The 13,447-nt window shown below is 40.0% G+C and overlaps 1 long non-coding RNA gene across 3 annotated transcripts in view; it reads left to right on the forward strand.

Annotated features, from left to right (window-relative positions):
- Positions 1-13,447, forward strand: part of LOC101697564 (uncharacterized) — a 433,033-nt gene that overhangs the window by 153,499 nt on the left and 266,087 nt on the right. For all 3 annotated transcript variants that reach the window (XR_015452005.1, XR_015452003.1, XR_015452004.1), the window contains one exon: positions 11,536-11,663. This is a non-coding gene — a long non-coding RNA (uncharacterized LOC101697564). The remainder of the gene's footprint in view (positions 1-11,535; positions 11,664-13,447) is intronic.

Raw genomic sequence — 13,447 nt, forward strand, 5'->3', positions numbered from 1 at the left:
TACCCCAGAACTGGTATCTATGATAAATGAAATTGTTAGTGTTTAAAATGCTGGAATGTTAATAAACCATGGCCGTTTCCCTTAAGTTGTGTTACTTTGAAAAACAATTCTTTATCAAATAGGATCTTGTGAATAGAGACTTTAAAGCGGCCCTCTGTCCTTGCCCTTCAGGCAAAAAGTTGTCCATGTATCCCCTTGTTTCTTTCTGAGTGTGCTTCCTCATTGGCCCCACACCGAACAAGATAATACACAACAATGGCACACCTGTGACTGTGCCAAAAACGAGGGCCAAACACATACCACATTGGTAAAGTCAGCAGGTCACACAGGGAGGTGTTCCCAGGGGTTTGTAGCCTGGGAGATTAAGGTGGAAGAACCACAGAGAAGTCAAAGGAAGCATTATTCAATGAGTGAGAGGCACAGAAATCAAAAGCAAAACTGCCTGATGAAATCAGGTTTCCCATATCTGGCTGTGTGCAGTACAGAAGTTACTGTGAGTTACTGTGAGTTACTATGACCAGCCCAGCTCCTTGTCTATCTTTGTTCTTCTACTGACCTTCTGCCATCACCATCAGTACCATTCTGGGTGCTGGCTCCCAGAATAAAATGAAGAATGACAAACACCTAGCCCCTGACCCCACAGGGCTTATGTTCTAACAGGGAAAAGAGATAAACCTAAGTCAATAGCATATAAATAAAATAATTCCAAGTTGTAATCAAGTGCAATGAAGAAAACAATCAATTCTGAATGGGAAGATAGGATGAATTGGGCAAGAATTGATGTCAGAGAAACTAACAAGCAGAGATCTGCCATGTAAGAAACTGATTTCAAAGTTTTCAGGGGTAAAAATGTTGGTGAGGTATTGAAAGAAAACAACGTGGTTAAAAAAAAAAAAAGAAAACAACATGGTTGGAGAACAACACATGACTGGAACAATAAAACTAAATGGAATGAAAGAAACTTTATCATCAGATGTGGCAACAAGTTCCATTTTGATCACTCTTCTATCTTTGTGCTTCCTCAACTTTAATTATGGCTTGTATTTAGATGTTCTCTCAAAGCCTCATGGAGTCATAGGTGGGGGGTTTTTGGAGGTGGCTGATTCTGGGGTGTGTTAATGTGGATTAAGGGTGTGATACTGGGGTTAATAGTGTGTGGTACTGGATTAGTACAGTAATGGTTTATTATAGTTCTGGGTGTGGGTAATGGAAAGCCCCAACCTGGGTGTGAGTGGCACCACCCAGGATGCTTATAGTCTGGATGGGATAAAAGGGAAAGGGAGGCTGCTGCTTGCTGCCTGATGCCTCTCATCTGCCCTGCCATGAACTATTTCTCCTCTGGCATGCCTCCCTGCCTTGGAACCAGCCCACTATGAACTGAAACCTCTGCAAACTGTGAGCTGAAATAAACCTTTAACTTGTGAGTGTCAGGTATTTTGTCTCAGCAACAAGAAAAGTAACTAAGGCAGCTTCAGTTGGAAAGCCCTCATGCGGAATCAAGTGACAGAAACCCAAGCTGAATTAAGCCAGACAAAAAAGGGGTTACTAGGGTCTGAAGGACTCAGAGTGCAACTGACCACATGGATGGGTGGGACCAGGAAAAGGGCCTTGAGACTCACTTTCTTCTTCTATGCAGTTCTCTGTCATTCTTTCCACCAGTGAACAGCCATCTGCTATGGAGACATGGGACAGTGTTTCCCACAGCAGCCTGATATGCATCTTTTTAAATTTGCTACCAGGTAGTAAAGGGGTTGTATTCTCTTCCAGTTTAACCCTTGCTTGATGAAGCACTTGGCTTTCTTTGGCTTGGGTCATATCACCACCCAAGGAGACAGCACACCATGAGAGGTGGAGGGGGAAAGAGCAGGTTCCCTATATATGCCATGTGTCTGCTTGGATGTCAGTGTATGTGTGTGTGAGAGAGTGAAACTGAAGGTGCACATGTGTATGTGTGTAAATATATTGTGGGATTATGTGAGCACATGTGAAGATTTGAGCATGTGTGTATATATGTAGGTGTATGTGTGCGAGAACACATGTGAATGTGTGCATATATAATTGTGTGTATAGAGATTGTATACATGAGTGTGAATTTGTGAATATGTACCTGTAAGTGCTATGGGTTGAATTGTGTCCCATGAAAATTTTGTAGAAATCCTAACCTCCAGTTCCTTAGAATGTAACCTTATTTTCAGAGAGATCTTCACAGATATAATCAAATTAAAATGAGATATTAGAGTGGGGTCTAACCCAATGGAGAAGATGTTTTAATAAATGGGGAGATTTGAACACAGACACTCATAGAGGGAAGATGATGTGAAGAGACACAGGGAGAAGATGGTCATCTACAAGCCGAGGAGAGAGGTCCAGAGCAGGCATTCCTTTACAGCCTCAGAAAGAACCTACCCTGCTAACACTCTGGTTTCAGGGTTCTTTTCTTCAGAGCTGAGTGAGAAAATGCACTCCTGTTGATTGGGCTGTCCAGTATGTGATTCTCTGTTACGGCAGTCCTGGCAAACTAAAGCAGTGGGTGTATTTGTACCAGGCATGGGAGTGTCAGTGGCCATGTGTGTGGAGACTGGAGGTAGCTCTAGTCACAAATCAAAGAAGTCCACAGCATTTCTCTTTCTCTTTGCTTATCCAATACTATTCACATTTTCAAGGCCATCACAAACTGCCCCTCCTTGAAATTTCCACAGGTTTTCAGTGCTCTAGGAGCAGTTCCTGCTGACCTGAACTAATTGTGTGATTCACAGTGACCTTGAGGAAAAGAACTTTCCTCACTGATCTTTGGGTCTCCAGTGTTTGTCGTATGGGCCAGGTTTTAGTAGTAGGTACTTGAAGAATATTTATTGTTTACTGAATCTTCTATTTAATTGTTTTACTGTGAAATAACACAATGAATAGAAGTATACAAAATGAGACTTTCAGTCTAATATCTTATCATTGGATGAGCACCCATGTAACTACCTCACAGAGTAAAAACTACTGTATTGTCAGTATTCACAAGTCCCCATGTTTTGTGCATCCTTTTCTGATGTTTTACCTTTTATGCTTGTCAAGGGTAACTGCTCCCTTGATTGGTTGGCTAGTAATGAAAAGGTGTTCAACTTCACCAATTGTCAAGAAAATTCAAAGGAAAAAATATGATGTAAAAATACCACACATACACAGCAGAATGACGAAATTAAAATGACTGTTAGCAGTGACAGTCTTTTTAATAACAAGGAATTGCAAACACTACTGAAAGAATATAAACATTTTGGAAAAGTTTGGCTATCTCAAGTCAAACTTCTGCAAGCCCCATGACCCTCCCTGCAATTCCCAATGGAAGTTGCACAAAGTGGACAGAAGAGCTATCTGTGAGTATTCACTGCAGCATGATTGATCAGAGTGATGTGACCGGAAAGCCTCACTAAGCTTTCTATTTGCTGCATTCTGATTACCGGTGAAGCAGAGCATCTTCTCCTGGGTTTGTTTATAGTCTCCAATGGCAGGGATTCTTTGTGTGTTTCAAAGCATGTCTATAGAGATTCTTGCTAGAAATCCAAGTGGAGAGGTCATGCAGGGAGTCGGATGTATAGAAAGTTTATGGGAGAAGTCAAGAGATGGAGATTTAAATTTGGGACCATTAGTAGCATGTCAATATTGTAATAAGCAATGGAAATGATAAGATCACCTAGCATATATGAATGTTGACAGAGAAAAGGGTTGAGGCAATGATACTCAGATGGGAGGGAAGAATCAAGTTACTAAGATTGCAAAGTAACAGACAGTGAAGTGAGAAGGAAACCAGGCACATATGATGTTAGAGTCCAAGAAAAAAGAGTTTTCCACAAAAAGACAAATTATAAACTGATGAGATTATCAAATAATACTGAAAAGTCAAATTAGATGAAGATTAAAAAATGACTATCAAATTCAGCAACATAGAGGTTATTAATCCCTTGAGAAGAGAAGTTTTAATAAAATGGAGGGGATATGAATTTGGATGGAAGGGGAAAGATTAGGGTGTAGAGAGCATGGGCATTCTTTAATACAGAAAGTCTTGGAATTATGTTGGTTTGACTTTGGTTTTGACTTACATTCATTTAAACTTTATGATGCTTGAAAGTGACACTCATTCGGTAGAAGGTTTACTTTGAATTTTAAGAATTGATCTTTTTTCCTTTCTCTCTCTCTCAATTTTGTGATGCTAAGAAATGAACTCAGGGCCTCATTCATGCAAGGCAAGCTCTCTACCACTGAGCTGCACCTGAAGCTCTCAAATATTAATCTTTAACTGAGCTAGTGATATGTGGTAGGTATGCTCCATAGGTGGCGGACAGGGACATTGAACTGCATCTCCCATCCAGCCACATCATCGTAAGGACAAACAACCTATGCTCTAGTGTACTGTGTTGCTAAGCTGTGCTGTTTGGTAGGTTAAGTGTACTAAATGAATTTTCAATTTAGAATATTTTCAACTCATTTTTTCAGATGCACCCCATTATAAGTTGAGGAGCATCTGTAGTTTTACTCTGAGTAGAAGCCGAAAAATGAAGAGCAGAGTTAACGGGAATAGGAGGGAGGTGTGAGATCTAGAGTGGGCTTTCTTTTTTTTTTAATTTCAAAAGGAAAATATCACACATGGTTGCTGATATGTGTGATCTGGTAGGAAGCTAAAAATGCTTATTGAGCAGAGAATGGATATAATTGTTGTGCCTAAGTTCACAACTGGGCAAGAGGGGCTGGGATGCTGGCCTTGGGAAGGAAGGCAGACAGGTCACCATGATGGCAGTCAGCTTCTATGTGAGCCCTGCAGCAGGTGGGTCTCTGATTTGGTTTAGGATGAGAGAGTTCCCTTCCTGGTGTATTCTCTTTTTTTCTTAGTAAAATAAGAAATGATTTTATCACCTGAGAGACCAGTGTTGGCAGTGTTGGAAATTTGAGCAAAGAAGCATGTATGCTGGAATTCCTGGTCAGTGTTGAGGATATAGTTGAGGACATAGCTGTGGTCATGATTTTAAAGTGAGATTGTCAGAAGGATTGTAGGCTGTCTGTGGGATTTAGTACTGCTTTGTGGGTAGGTGTGGAGGAAGCAGAAAGTTGAATTTAAGAGTATTGCTGTTCTGCTGGCTGAGTACATGATGGGAAGAGTGAGCAGATAAGAGCTGAGAGTGTTTGTGAAGGAAGACTTTAGAAGTGGACTGGGGAAGGGAGGAAGTAGAAGTGTTGTTGGCTCAAGATTTGAATATGCTGAGGGAGTCAAAGAGCTGTTGGAGTTGGGATAAAAGAACGAAGGTGGAAAGACTATAAGATGTAATCAGAGAGACGGATGCTTGAAACTGAAGTTTTAGAAAGGGTGAAGTTATTGATACTAAAAAGGGAGCTATTGATTGACCATGGGGAGGGGTGGCTGAGATAGGATGTGGGACAATTTTAGTACAGGCAGAGAAAATAAGGACTGGAGAGATCTATGTGTTTGCTGAACCTCCCCCAAACTGTAAGAGAAGTAGAAGTGGAGGGAAGGTAAGTAAAGGATACATCATTCTTCCACTTACTGACAGTGATTGGCATAAAGGCAGCAACGAGAAGGATCCAGGAGTATATCTGGGTTTTCAGGGTGGTATCAGAAGTATTAATCTGGAAGTGGCAGTGGGAAATGCCAGTGAGAGGCTAGCCTCTTCTTCAGGACAAATGGTGTTAGCAAAACAGAGCAAAACAAAACAAAAAACAAGAACAACAGAAACCAAAACTAAATACAACCACCACTCTGGAGAGCTGTAGGGGAAACTGTTTTAAGATGTATGAGTACTTGAGATTTACACTGGAGTGAGGTAAAAGATTCAAAGAAGATGAGTAGAGAGGTGTTTTTACTCCTAATAGAGCATGACTTCCAGTGAACCCTCAAGATCTTTCAGAAAGGTTGGGAGGGTGGTAGGGGGAAGGAAATGGGGTCAGTCTTGGGCTAGAGAAAATGTATGGGACTTGGAAAGTGACAAGGATCAAATATATCAAGACTAGTTCTGAAGTCTTCCAAGAAAGAGCTGGATAGTTAGTTTTACGAAGTCTCCTTGGGCTGGTATTCTTAGTGTGTAGTGGTCTGAGAGGAAGCATCCAATACACATGAGGGTGGGGGTCCCACAGAAATGGGGGATTCTAAAGGGCTTCCTTCAGTTCTGCTACAAGAACATCCAAGCTGAGGGAGAGGCCAATCTTGCCATTATGAAGCAGTTTCTTCCTAACACATTTATGGAGAAATTTAGGTAAAGAAGGCTCTGGGCCAGCAGACTTCCTTCTTGATTTTCATTTGTTGATCTTAGAAGATCATACTGGCACCAGATCTTCCACAGAAAGAAAATTTGTTTAAATCATACAGATGAAAATGCTTTGATATTCAAAGAATAGTCTCATCCTAGATGTTTTTAGCAGCTTATATTTAACCAGCCATAATTCTTCTTAAGCACCATTTTGTTCAACCTTTTGAAACTGAAGATTAGTCTTTCAATGAGAAATCTGCATTTCATTGTAAAGATGAAGCACAATGCCTTGGCTCACTTATTCTGTGGATAAGCAAGCTTATTTTGGTAATATATCTTTAGCATATTGTAAAAACAGTGATTGTAGCAAATGTATTTTTGGCAAAACAGACTGAGGCATGCACATGTGTGGCTCAAGGGGCATGAATGATCTATCTTCCATTTTCCATGCTTCAAATAATGAAAATTTTAGCGATGGTTTCAGTTACCTTTGATTTCAAACTGAGTGTCTGTGACCAGAGAACCAGTGAGGGGAGGCCAAAGTAATTTCAGAATGAGAGATCATTGTAGTTGGTGTCAGCAGCAGCTCGCTGTGCTATGAAGATTAAAAAGTGCTTTGCTAGTTTCTTTGGGAAAATATAAAATCTGAAAATTTTTTGTGTAGTGGTCATTTCTGCCTCAGATTCTAACTAGGTACTTAGTACAAATTGTATGGAAAAGGTTCATATTTCCTTCCCAAGCAATTTTCTGACAAGAGGCATACTTAACAGCATCCATCATCAACCACACACCCCAACCATTGGATCACCATTATGAATTTTGAATCTGTTCTCTCTTGTGAATTCTTGTTGCCACTGTCCTATTTTAGACCCTCAAGATCTTTCGATTGTATAATTTCTGCAATTTGGAGAGGTGGATATGATAGCTTTAGTGTGTATCAGTTAAGTGAAGGTTTTTTTCAAAGAAAAGTTCAAGTTAGTTATTAAAGACTAATTCAAATTTTGAAGGGTAGGGAGAATGTTCAAGTGAAGGAACCAGGATGAGAAAATATCTGGCCCATTTGAAAGGCAATGAGCTGAGCAGTTGACCAGAATTCCCTACAGAGGGAGATGAGATGGAAAAGTTGGATTAGGACATGATTTGGTTGGATCCTGATTACCCTGTGAAGGAAACTGGGCTGTATTTGGAGAACTGAGAAACATTCTCCTCATTTTATTTTAAGTGAAAGGGAGCTCATTTTCAGTTTTTTGAGATCTGGATCACTCTGGAGAAGAAACTGGGGGAAATAAACAATCATGGATCCAGTCAAATTTCTTTTGGGGAGAAAACACTGCATGCTGTGCTGTTGGGAGAGGGGACAACAGCAGCAAAGTCTGTCACGAGATCTACCAGCTCATGTGGCTCCTGGTCACAGCTGTTAGAAAGACACTGAGAAGTCAAGACATTTAGATGCCTCCACATGTCATCAGCAGGACTTTGCAATATTTCTTTGTTATAATAAAAGTTTTGTTGTAATTGCCTGAGGACTCAATTTTGCTGCAATAAAATCTCATAATTTAAAAAACCCAAGTCTAATAGAAGCCTAAGTGGAAATGCAGGCTTTCATGAAAGTTCTCATTTTTGCCAAAAAAAAAAAAAAAAAAAAAAAGACAACACAATGATGTCTACAAAAAGCCTTTATTCTAATGGAGGAGATCATTTCACAAGGCAAAAATGGCCCACAATACATTGAAAATGCAGACATTTAAGAATCTATTGGGTGTTCCTTTTACTGCTTCCCATATTGTGCCAAGACTATGCCTGACAGAAAGTCTTTGCTGTAGGAATGCTTCTGAACAAATTAGAATGCGGTGTGCTAGGTTTGGAAAGTAGTGCTTATAATACTGACAGGGCTGAAATTGGGTTTTTTTCTTTTTTTTTTTTCTTTTTTTGGAGACAAGATCTTACTATGTAGTGCAGGCTGGTCTTGAACTTACTATGTAGCCCTCGAACTCATGGTGGTCCTCCTGTCCTCAGCTGCCGGAGTGCTAGCATTATAGGTGTGGGGCCACTATACCCAGCTTAAAGTTGGTGTTTTTAATAATTGTCATATACTAAGATTATACAGTAGAAACAAAGTAGAAATACCCCACTAAGACTTCTAAACTTTTAAGATTCTTCAGACCACTTTTAAAATTCTTCTGTATACTTGATTTTGGCAATGCTATTACAAACTTATTGAAGTCATCATATTCAGAAGTAAAGAGAAAGAATAATTTAGTGTTCAGAGTTCAAGAGGGTACAGGGGTTCTGTTTGCCAAAAAAGCTTCATTTGATCTTTAAAAATGTAACTATTACAGCAGCATGATTTGCATATCTATGTTGGACTTTCCTGGAATTTAGCAGCTTTTGCATCTCACAGCCTTCAATGGCAGTGGGGAGATTGGTTTTTGAAGGTGAGTTTTGTGTAACCCAGAGAGACATTCTAGATATCAGCAGTCACAAGAGTTTTGGGTTTACAGTTCTCATTCTAAAATTACAATCCACACATAGAGAATCAGGCTTTTGGATCAAGTATCAAGTCATGGGAGGCCCAGATTAGAAATACCTTGGTGCTTACAAGGATGGCCCTATTAGGACAATATCCAGCAAAGCCAGAGGGTTATACACAAAGGTTTGGTCTGACAGTGGAGTGAACAGAGGATTCTCTTTTGCAGGCTCAACTTGAGGCTGCTAAAATCTGATTGAAAGAAAAAAGACAAAAGGGTTAGGATGGGAGTATTTTCTCCTTCAGTGTTTGGGAGTGAAAACTACTTGTGCCCTCCAGCATATTGGAGAATAGAATTGTTCTTCTAAAATCAAATTTGTAGTTATAAAAAATAGTTGAAAATACATTGTCAGAGAAGGCATGTTGGGATTCTTCTCCTGGGAGAGAGTGCTCCTACCGAGGTGAGGGGTGTAGCTTGGATTATAGGTTGAAGGTGCAAAATGAGAATAAACCTTTATCTGGTGGTTTCTTTACATCTCCTCCAGTGAATTCTGACTTTCCATCAGAAAGAGAGGATGGATTTTCTTGCCTTACAGCTTCCAGGGAGACATGCTGTGGGAGTCTCACTGCTTCGAAATAATTCGCTGATGTTTTGTGAAAACTTTTGACCTGGCTGGGAGCCTGGGGCTTCTGAGAATTCAAGAATAATAGGCAGCATTGAAAAGGAGTGGATGGAATGTTTTATTAACTACAGCTATTTTTATTAACTGGAGTCAGGAGAATATCAGAAAGGATCAAAATTTAGGAATTGTTTGAAAAAGCCTTTATTTTACATTGGTTTTATTTTTACATTTACTTCAGTGCTTTACTCCATGGTATAACACATACTGCATTTCTGTCCTAATAAATGAGAGGGCCAAGATGAGGCTTTGAATTTGTATTTATTGTTAAAAGTGAGAGAGACATAAATGTAGAGAGAGGGGAAGAGGCAGAGGTGAAAAAGTAACAGGAATTTCTTTGAGAGCTGCTTCTTCTCAAATTTATATTATTTACATTGTTTCACCAATTTCTTGCTTTGTCTTCTAATACTTCATACTGAGCTTTATCTATGCTTTAATTAAATAAGGATACTTTGAGTACCAACTATCCATAATGGATCTGTTAAATCTGTGTCAGGATTTAGGAATAAATAATATAGTGTTGGCTTAGAGGCTCGTGGTTTGGGTTGGTTAATTGCCAATTATGCTTATCACACTCTTCACCCTCCATCCTTCAATCCCAAGACTCCAGGCTTAACCTTTGTCCTTAGTAGATGAAAATGTTAGGAATTTTTGCTTATAAGCCATTGAAACTGACATTGGCTAATTTAAGTGAAAAAGCTATTTTTACAAAGGTGATACAGTTGTTCATGAAGTCAAAAAACGAGATTTGGAAGAGGCATCTGCTCTACCAGGTTTTGATGGAAGGATCTGACTGTCTTGTCAGAGTCAAGAGCTGCTCCAGTAATAAGTGAACTCTAGTTATTTTGCTATTATTCTCATTTTCAAATTCTAGGAAGGACACATCTAGGTGGCCAATTTGGGTCACGTACCTGACCCCTCACCTGGGGTGATAAGCAATCTTGTTAAAGTCACCTAATATTCTGCTATGGTTTGGATGTGATTTGGCCCCCAAGCATCTGCTGTTGGGAGCTTGGTCTTCAGAATGAGGGTATTGGGAAGTGATATAGAACCTTTAAGAGGGGGGTCTAAGGGAAGTTGTGCTAGTCAGCTTTTGTAACTATGACAAAACATTTCAGATAAATCAACTAAGAGAAGGAAAGGTTTATTTTGACTAATGATTTCAGAGATCTCAGCCCATGGTTTGTTGGCTCTTATTTTCAGGCCTGTGATAAAGCAGAACATCATGGCAGGGTGTGCATGAGATCATAAAGCTGCTTACCTCATGGTAGTAAGAAAACAAAAAGAGAAAAGAAGAGACAAGCATCCCAATATCTTCTCCAGGGCTACATCTCCAATGAACTAACTTCCTTCCATTAGGCTCCATCTCCCAAAGGTTCAGCCACATCCAAGTAATATAATAGGCTTGTGGCCAAGCCATTAGCATAAAGGCCATTTAGGAATGGTCAGGATCCAAAGCATGATAGAGGTCAACTGAGGGTGCTCTTTGTGAGTTATCAATGTACTTTTCAGGGAACCTTGTTAATTTTTTTTGTTTTGTTTTGGTACTGGGGATCGAACTCAGAACTGTATGCTTGCAAGGAAGGCGGCAGCACCACTGAGCTAAATCCCTGGCTCCTGAACCTTGTTAATTATAACGAGAGGTTGTTAGAAAAGAGGCAAGACATGCCCCACCCAGTTCTCTGTTACTTTTGTCTGTGTGAATTCTTCAGCCCACCATTGCCATCCACCACAATGTGATGCAGCCAAGAGGTCTTCATTGGAACTGAGCCCTTGCATGTGCCATGTACTTGAACCTTGTAAGCTGTGAACCTTGTAAAAGGTGAACTTTTTTCTTCATCAGTAGCTTGTATTTCATTATAGCAATGAAAAGTTGACTAATGCACATACTGCGAGGGGAGAAGTAGCTTGTTTAATATTGGGATATATTATTAAATTTAAATGAAATAACATGAGGCAGTCAAAAGGGCAATAAGTATACTTTACATTAGAATGAAACAGGTCACATATTCTCTCCCTGAATTCTTGCCTGTGTTAGGTTCTGACCTCAGTCTCAGAGGGTAAAGAACACTGGAAAAGGATGATGCTGAATCAAAGATTGGGAAGAAAGTTGAACTCTCCTTTGCTACTTTCCTTCACCTTACAGGAAGGACTCACACACTGGAAGTCTGAAGTCAGAGTGTTGGCGGGGTCAAGTTCTGCTGAAGGGTCTCTTGCTGATGTGCAGACGGCTCCCTCATTTCTGTGTACTCATAAGATCTTTCGCTGCTGCAAGTAAGTGGAGTGCAGATTCTCTCTCTCTCTCTCTCTCTCTCTCCCTCTCTCCTTATAAGACCAAAAAACTTACCAGACTTGTATCACTCAGTCAACTTGAATTGGCTCCTAAAAGCCCTATTTCCAAATAGAGTAGCACTGAGTGTTAGGACTTTAATGTATGGATTTTGAGGAGACACCATTCAGTTTATAGTACATGAGAAAGCTATTCAACTTCTCAGCATGCCAGTTTCTTTATCTGTAAAGTAAAAGTATGATAATAAATAATATAGTACATATATTATTTATTCATTTACAATATTTAGCATTCTCCTAATATGTGCCAAATTCTAGATATGAGAACAAAAAAGCAGAGAGAAATCCTCACCTTCTGGGAGTCTTATAAATAATAAATGAGATAATGATTGTAAAGTGCTTAGCAAAATGTAATGCTTAGTGAACATTAGTTGTTACTGTTAATTGGTAAGGGACACACCTGGTTAAAACTGGGTCCAGCTCCTAGATGTAGAGCAGACATCACTTCCTGTCATTTGTGGGTGAAATGCTGTTGTTAATGTGGCTTCAATTAGTCTACTGACACAGCTTAAATCTGCCCTCTGTCTATTCTCCACTCCATCCAGACAGTCAGAACCAACACTGCGGGAAACTCGCCCTATCAAGATAAATGGCATGATTTTCCGTAACTGAGATGCATAGGAATGATAGGGACTCATAATCGAGATGGATAGAGAGACATAAACACAGCTCTAATGCATCAGATCAGTGCTGTAATGAAGTTATGAACAAAGAGCTGTGGGAGTACAGAAAAATAAGTCCTGCTTGAGGGATGGAAAGGCTACTCAGAAAAGTGCATTTCCCCATTTTATTTTCTGGCAAAAATCCAGGGTGGTGGTGAGAACAGCACAAAGACATATTTACGTGCCAGGGTGGCTGAAGCAAGGACAGTGAACAAGATAATGCTGGAGGGTGACGCTGAATGGACAGGTGTGGGTGCTGGAAAGGGCAGCTTCTCAAAGTCAGAACTCTGGGGAACACGGGAAGACACACAATCTGGGCTGGAAGTAGTGTTCAGCAGTTGTGAGGAAGGGTGGCATGGACAGGCTAGGAGACGAGTGTAATTCAGGTGAGTGATGCTGAGGGCTTGGCAGTTGGTGGTGGGTCAGAAACAGACTCATGCAGGATAGGAGGATGAGGGAGGAGTCAGGATAACTTTAAGATCTTTTACTTTGACAAGCAAAGGGTCATTAGCTGAACAAGAGATGCAGATGGAAGGGTGAACTTGAGTTTTCTACATGGTTTTTTGTGTAAGTAATAACTTTGTGATAAAGAGAGAAGTAACCGCAGACTGATTAAAGTTATAATACTAAGCCCTAATTAGCTGCCGATAAACCTGTTAACCCAATTTTCCTCAAAACTCATATTCGAGAAAGTTGACTCTGAAAACTACTTTGAATGTCTGGCTATAATTGAGTTGCCAACAAACGAGGAGGATGAAGCCTGACGTGTTGCTTGCTTCTGATAGTGCACAAACTGTTTCTTTATTTAGAACCTCTTACCAGTATCAATTAAACCCCAGTTAAATTTGACATCTCTTAACCTTGCGTTGGATCAAATTCATTGCTACACAAGAACCCATATGGCAGAGAGACAGTTGTAGGCATCAGTTCATTGCTTATGTGGAGTTACTGGCCCAGTGCCAACCAGTAATCACTGCTTTTTGTTAATAGACATGTTTGCTTTGCAGTCATTTCTATACACAGGGCTCTGGATTAATTAGATCGAAA

Source organism: Heterocephalus glaber, unplaced genomic scaffold (assembly GCF_053883595.1).
Source record: "Heterocephalus glaber isolate CG9 unplaced genomic scaffold, H.glaber_assembly_v1.0 deba00001442, whole genome shotgun sequence".
In the NCBI taxonomy this organism is placed as follows: domain Eukaryota; kingdom Metazoa; phylum Chordata; class Mammalia; order Rodentia; family Bathyergidae; genus Heterocephalus; species Heterocephalus glaber.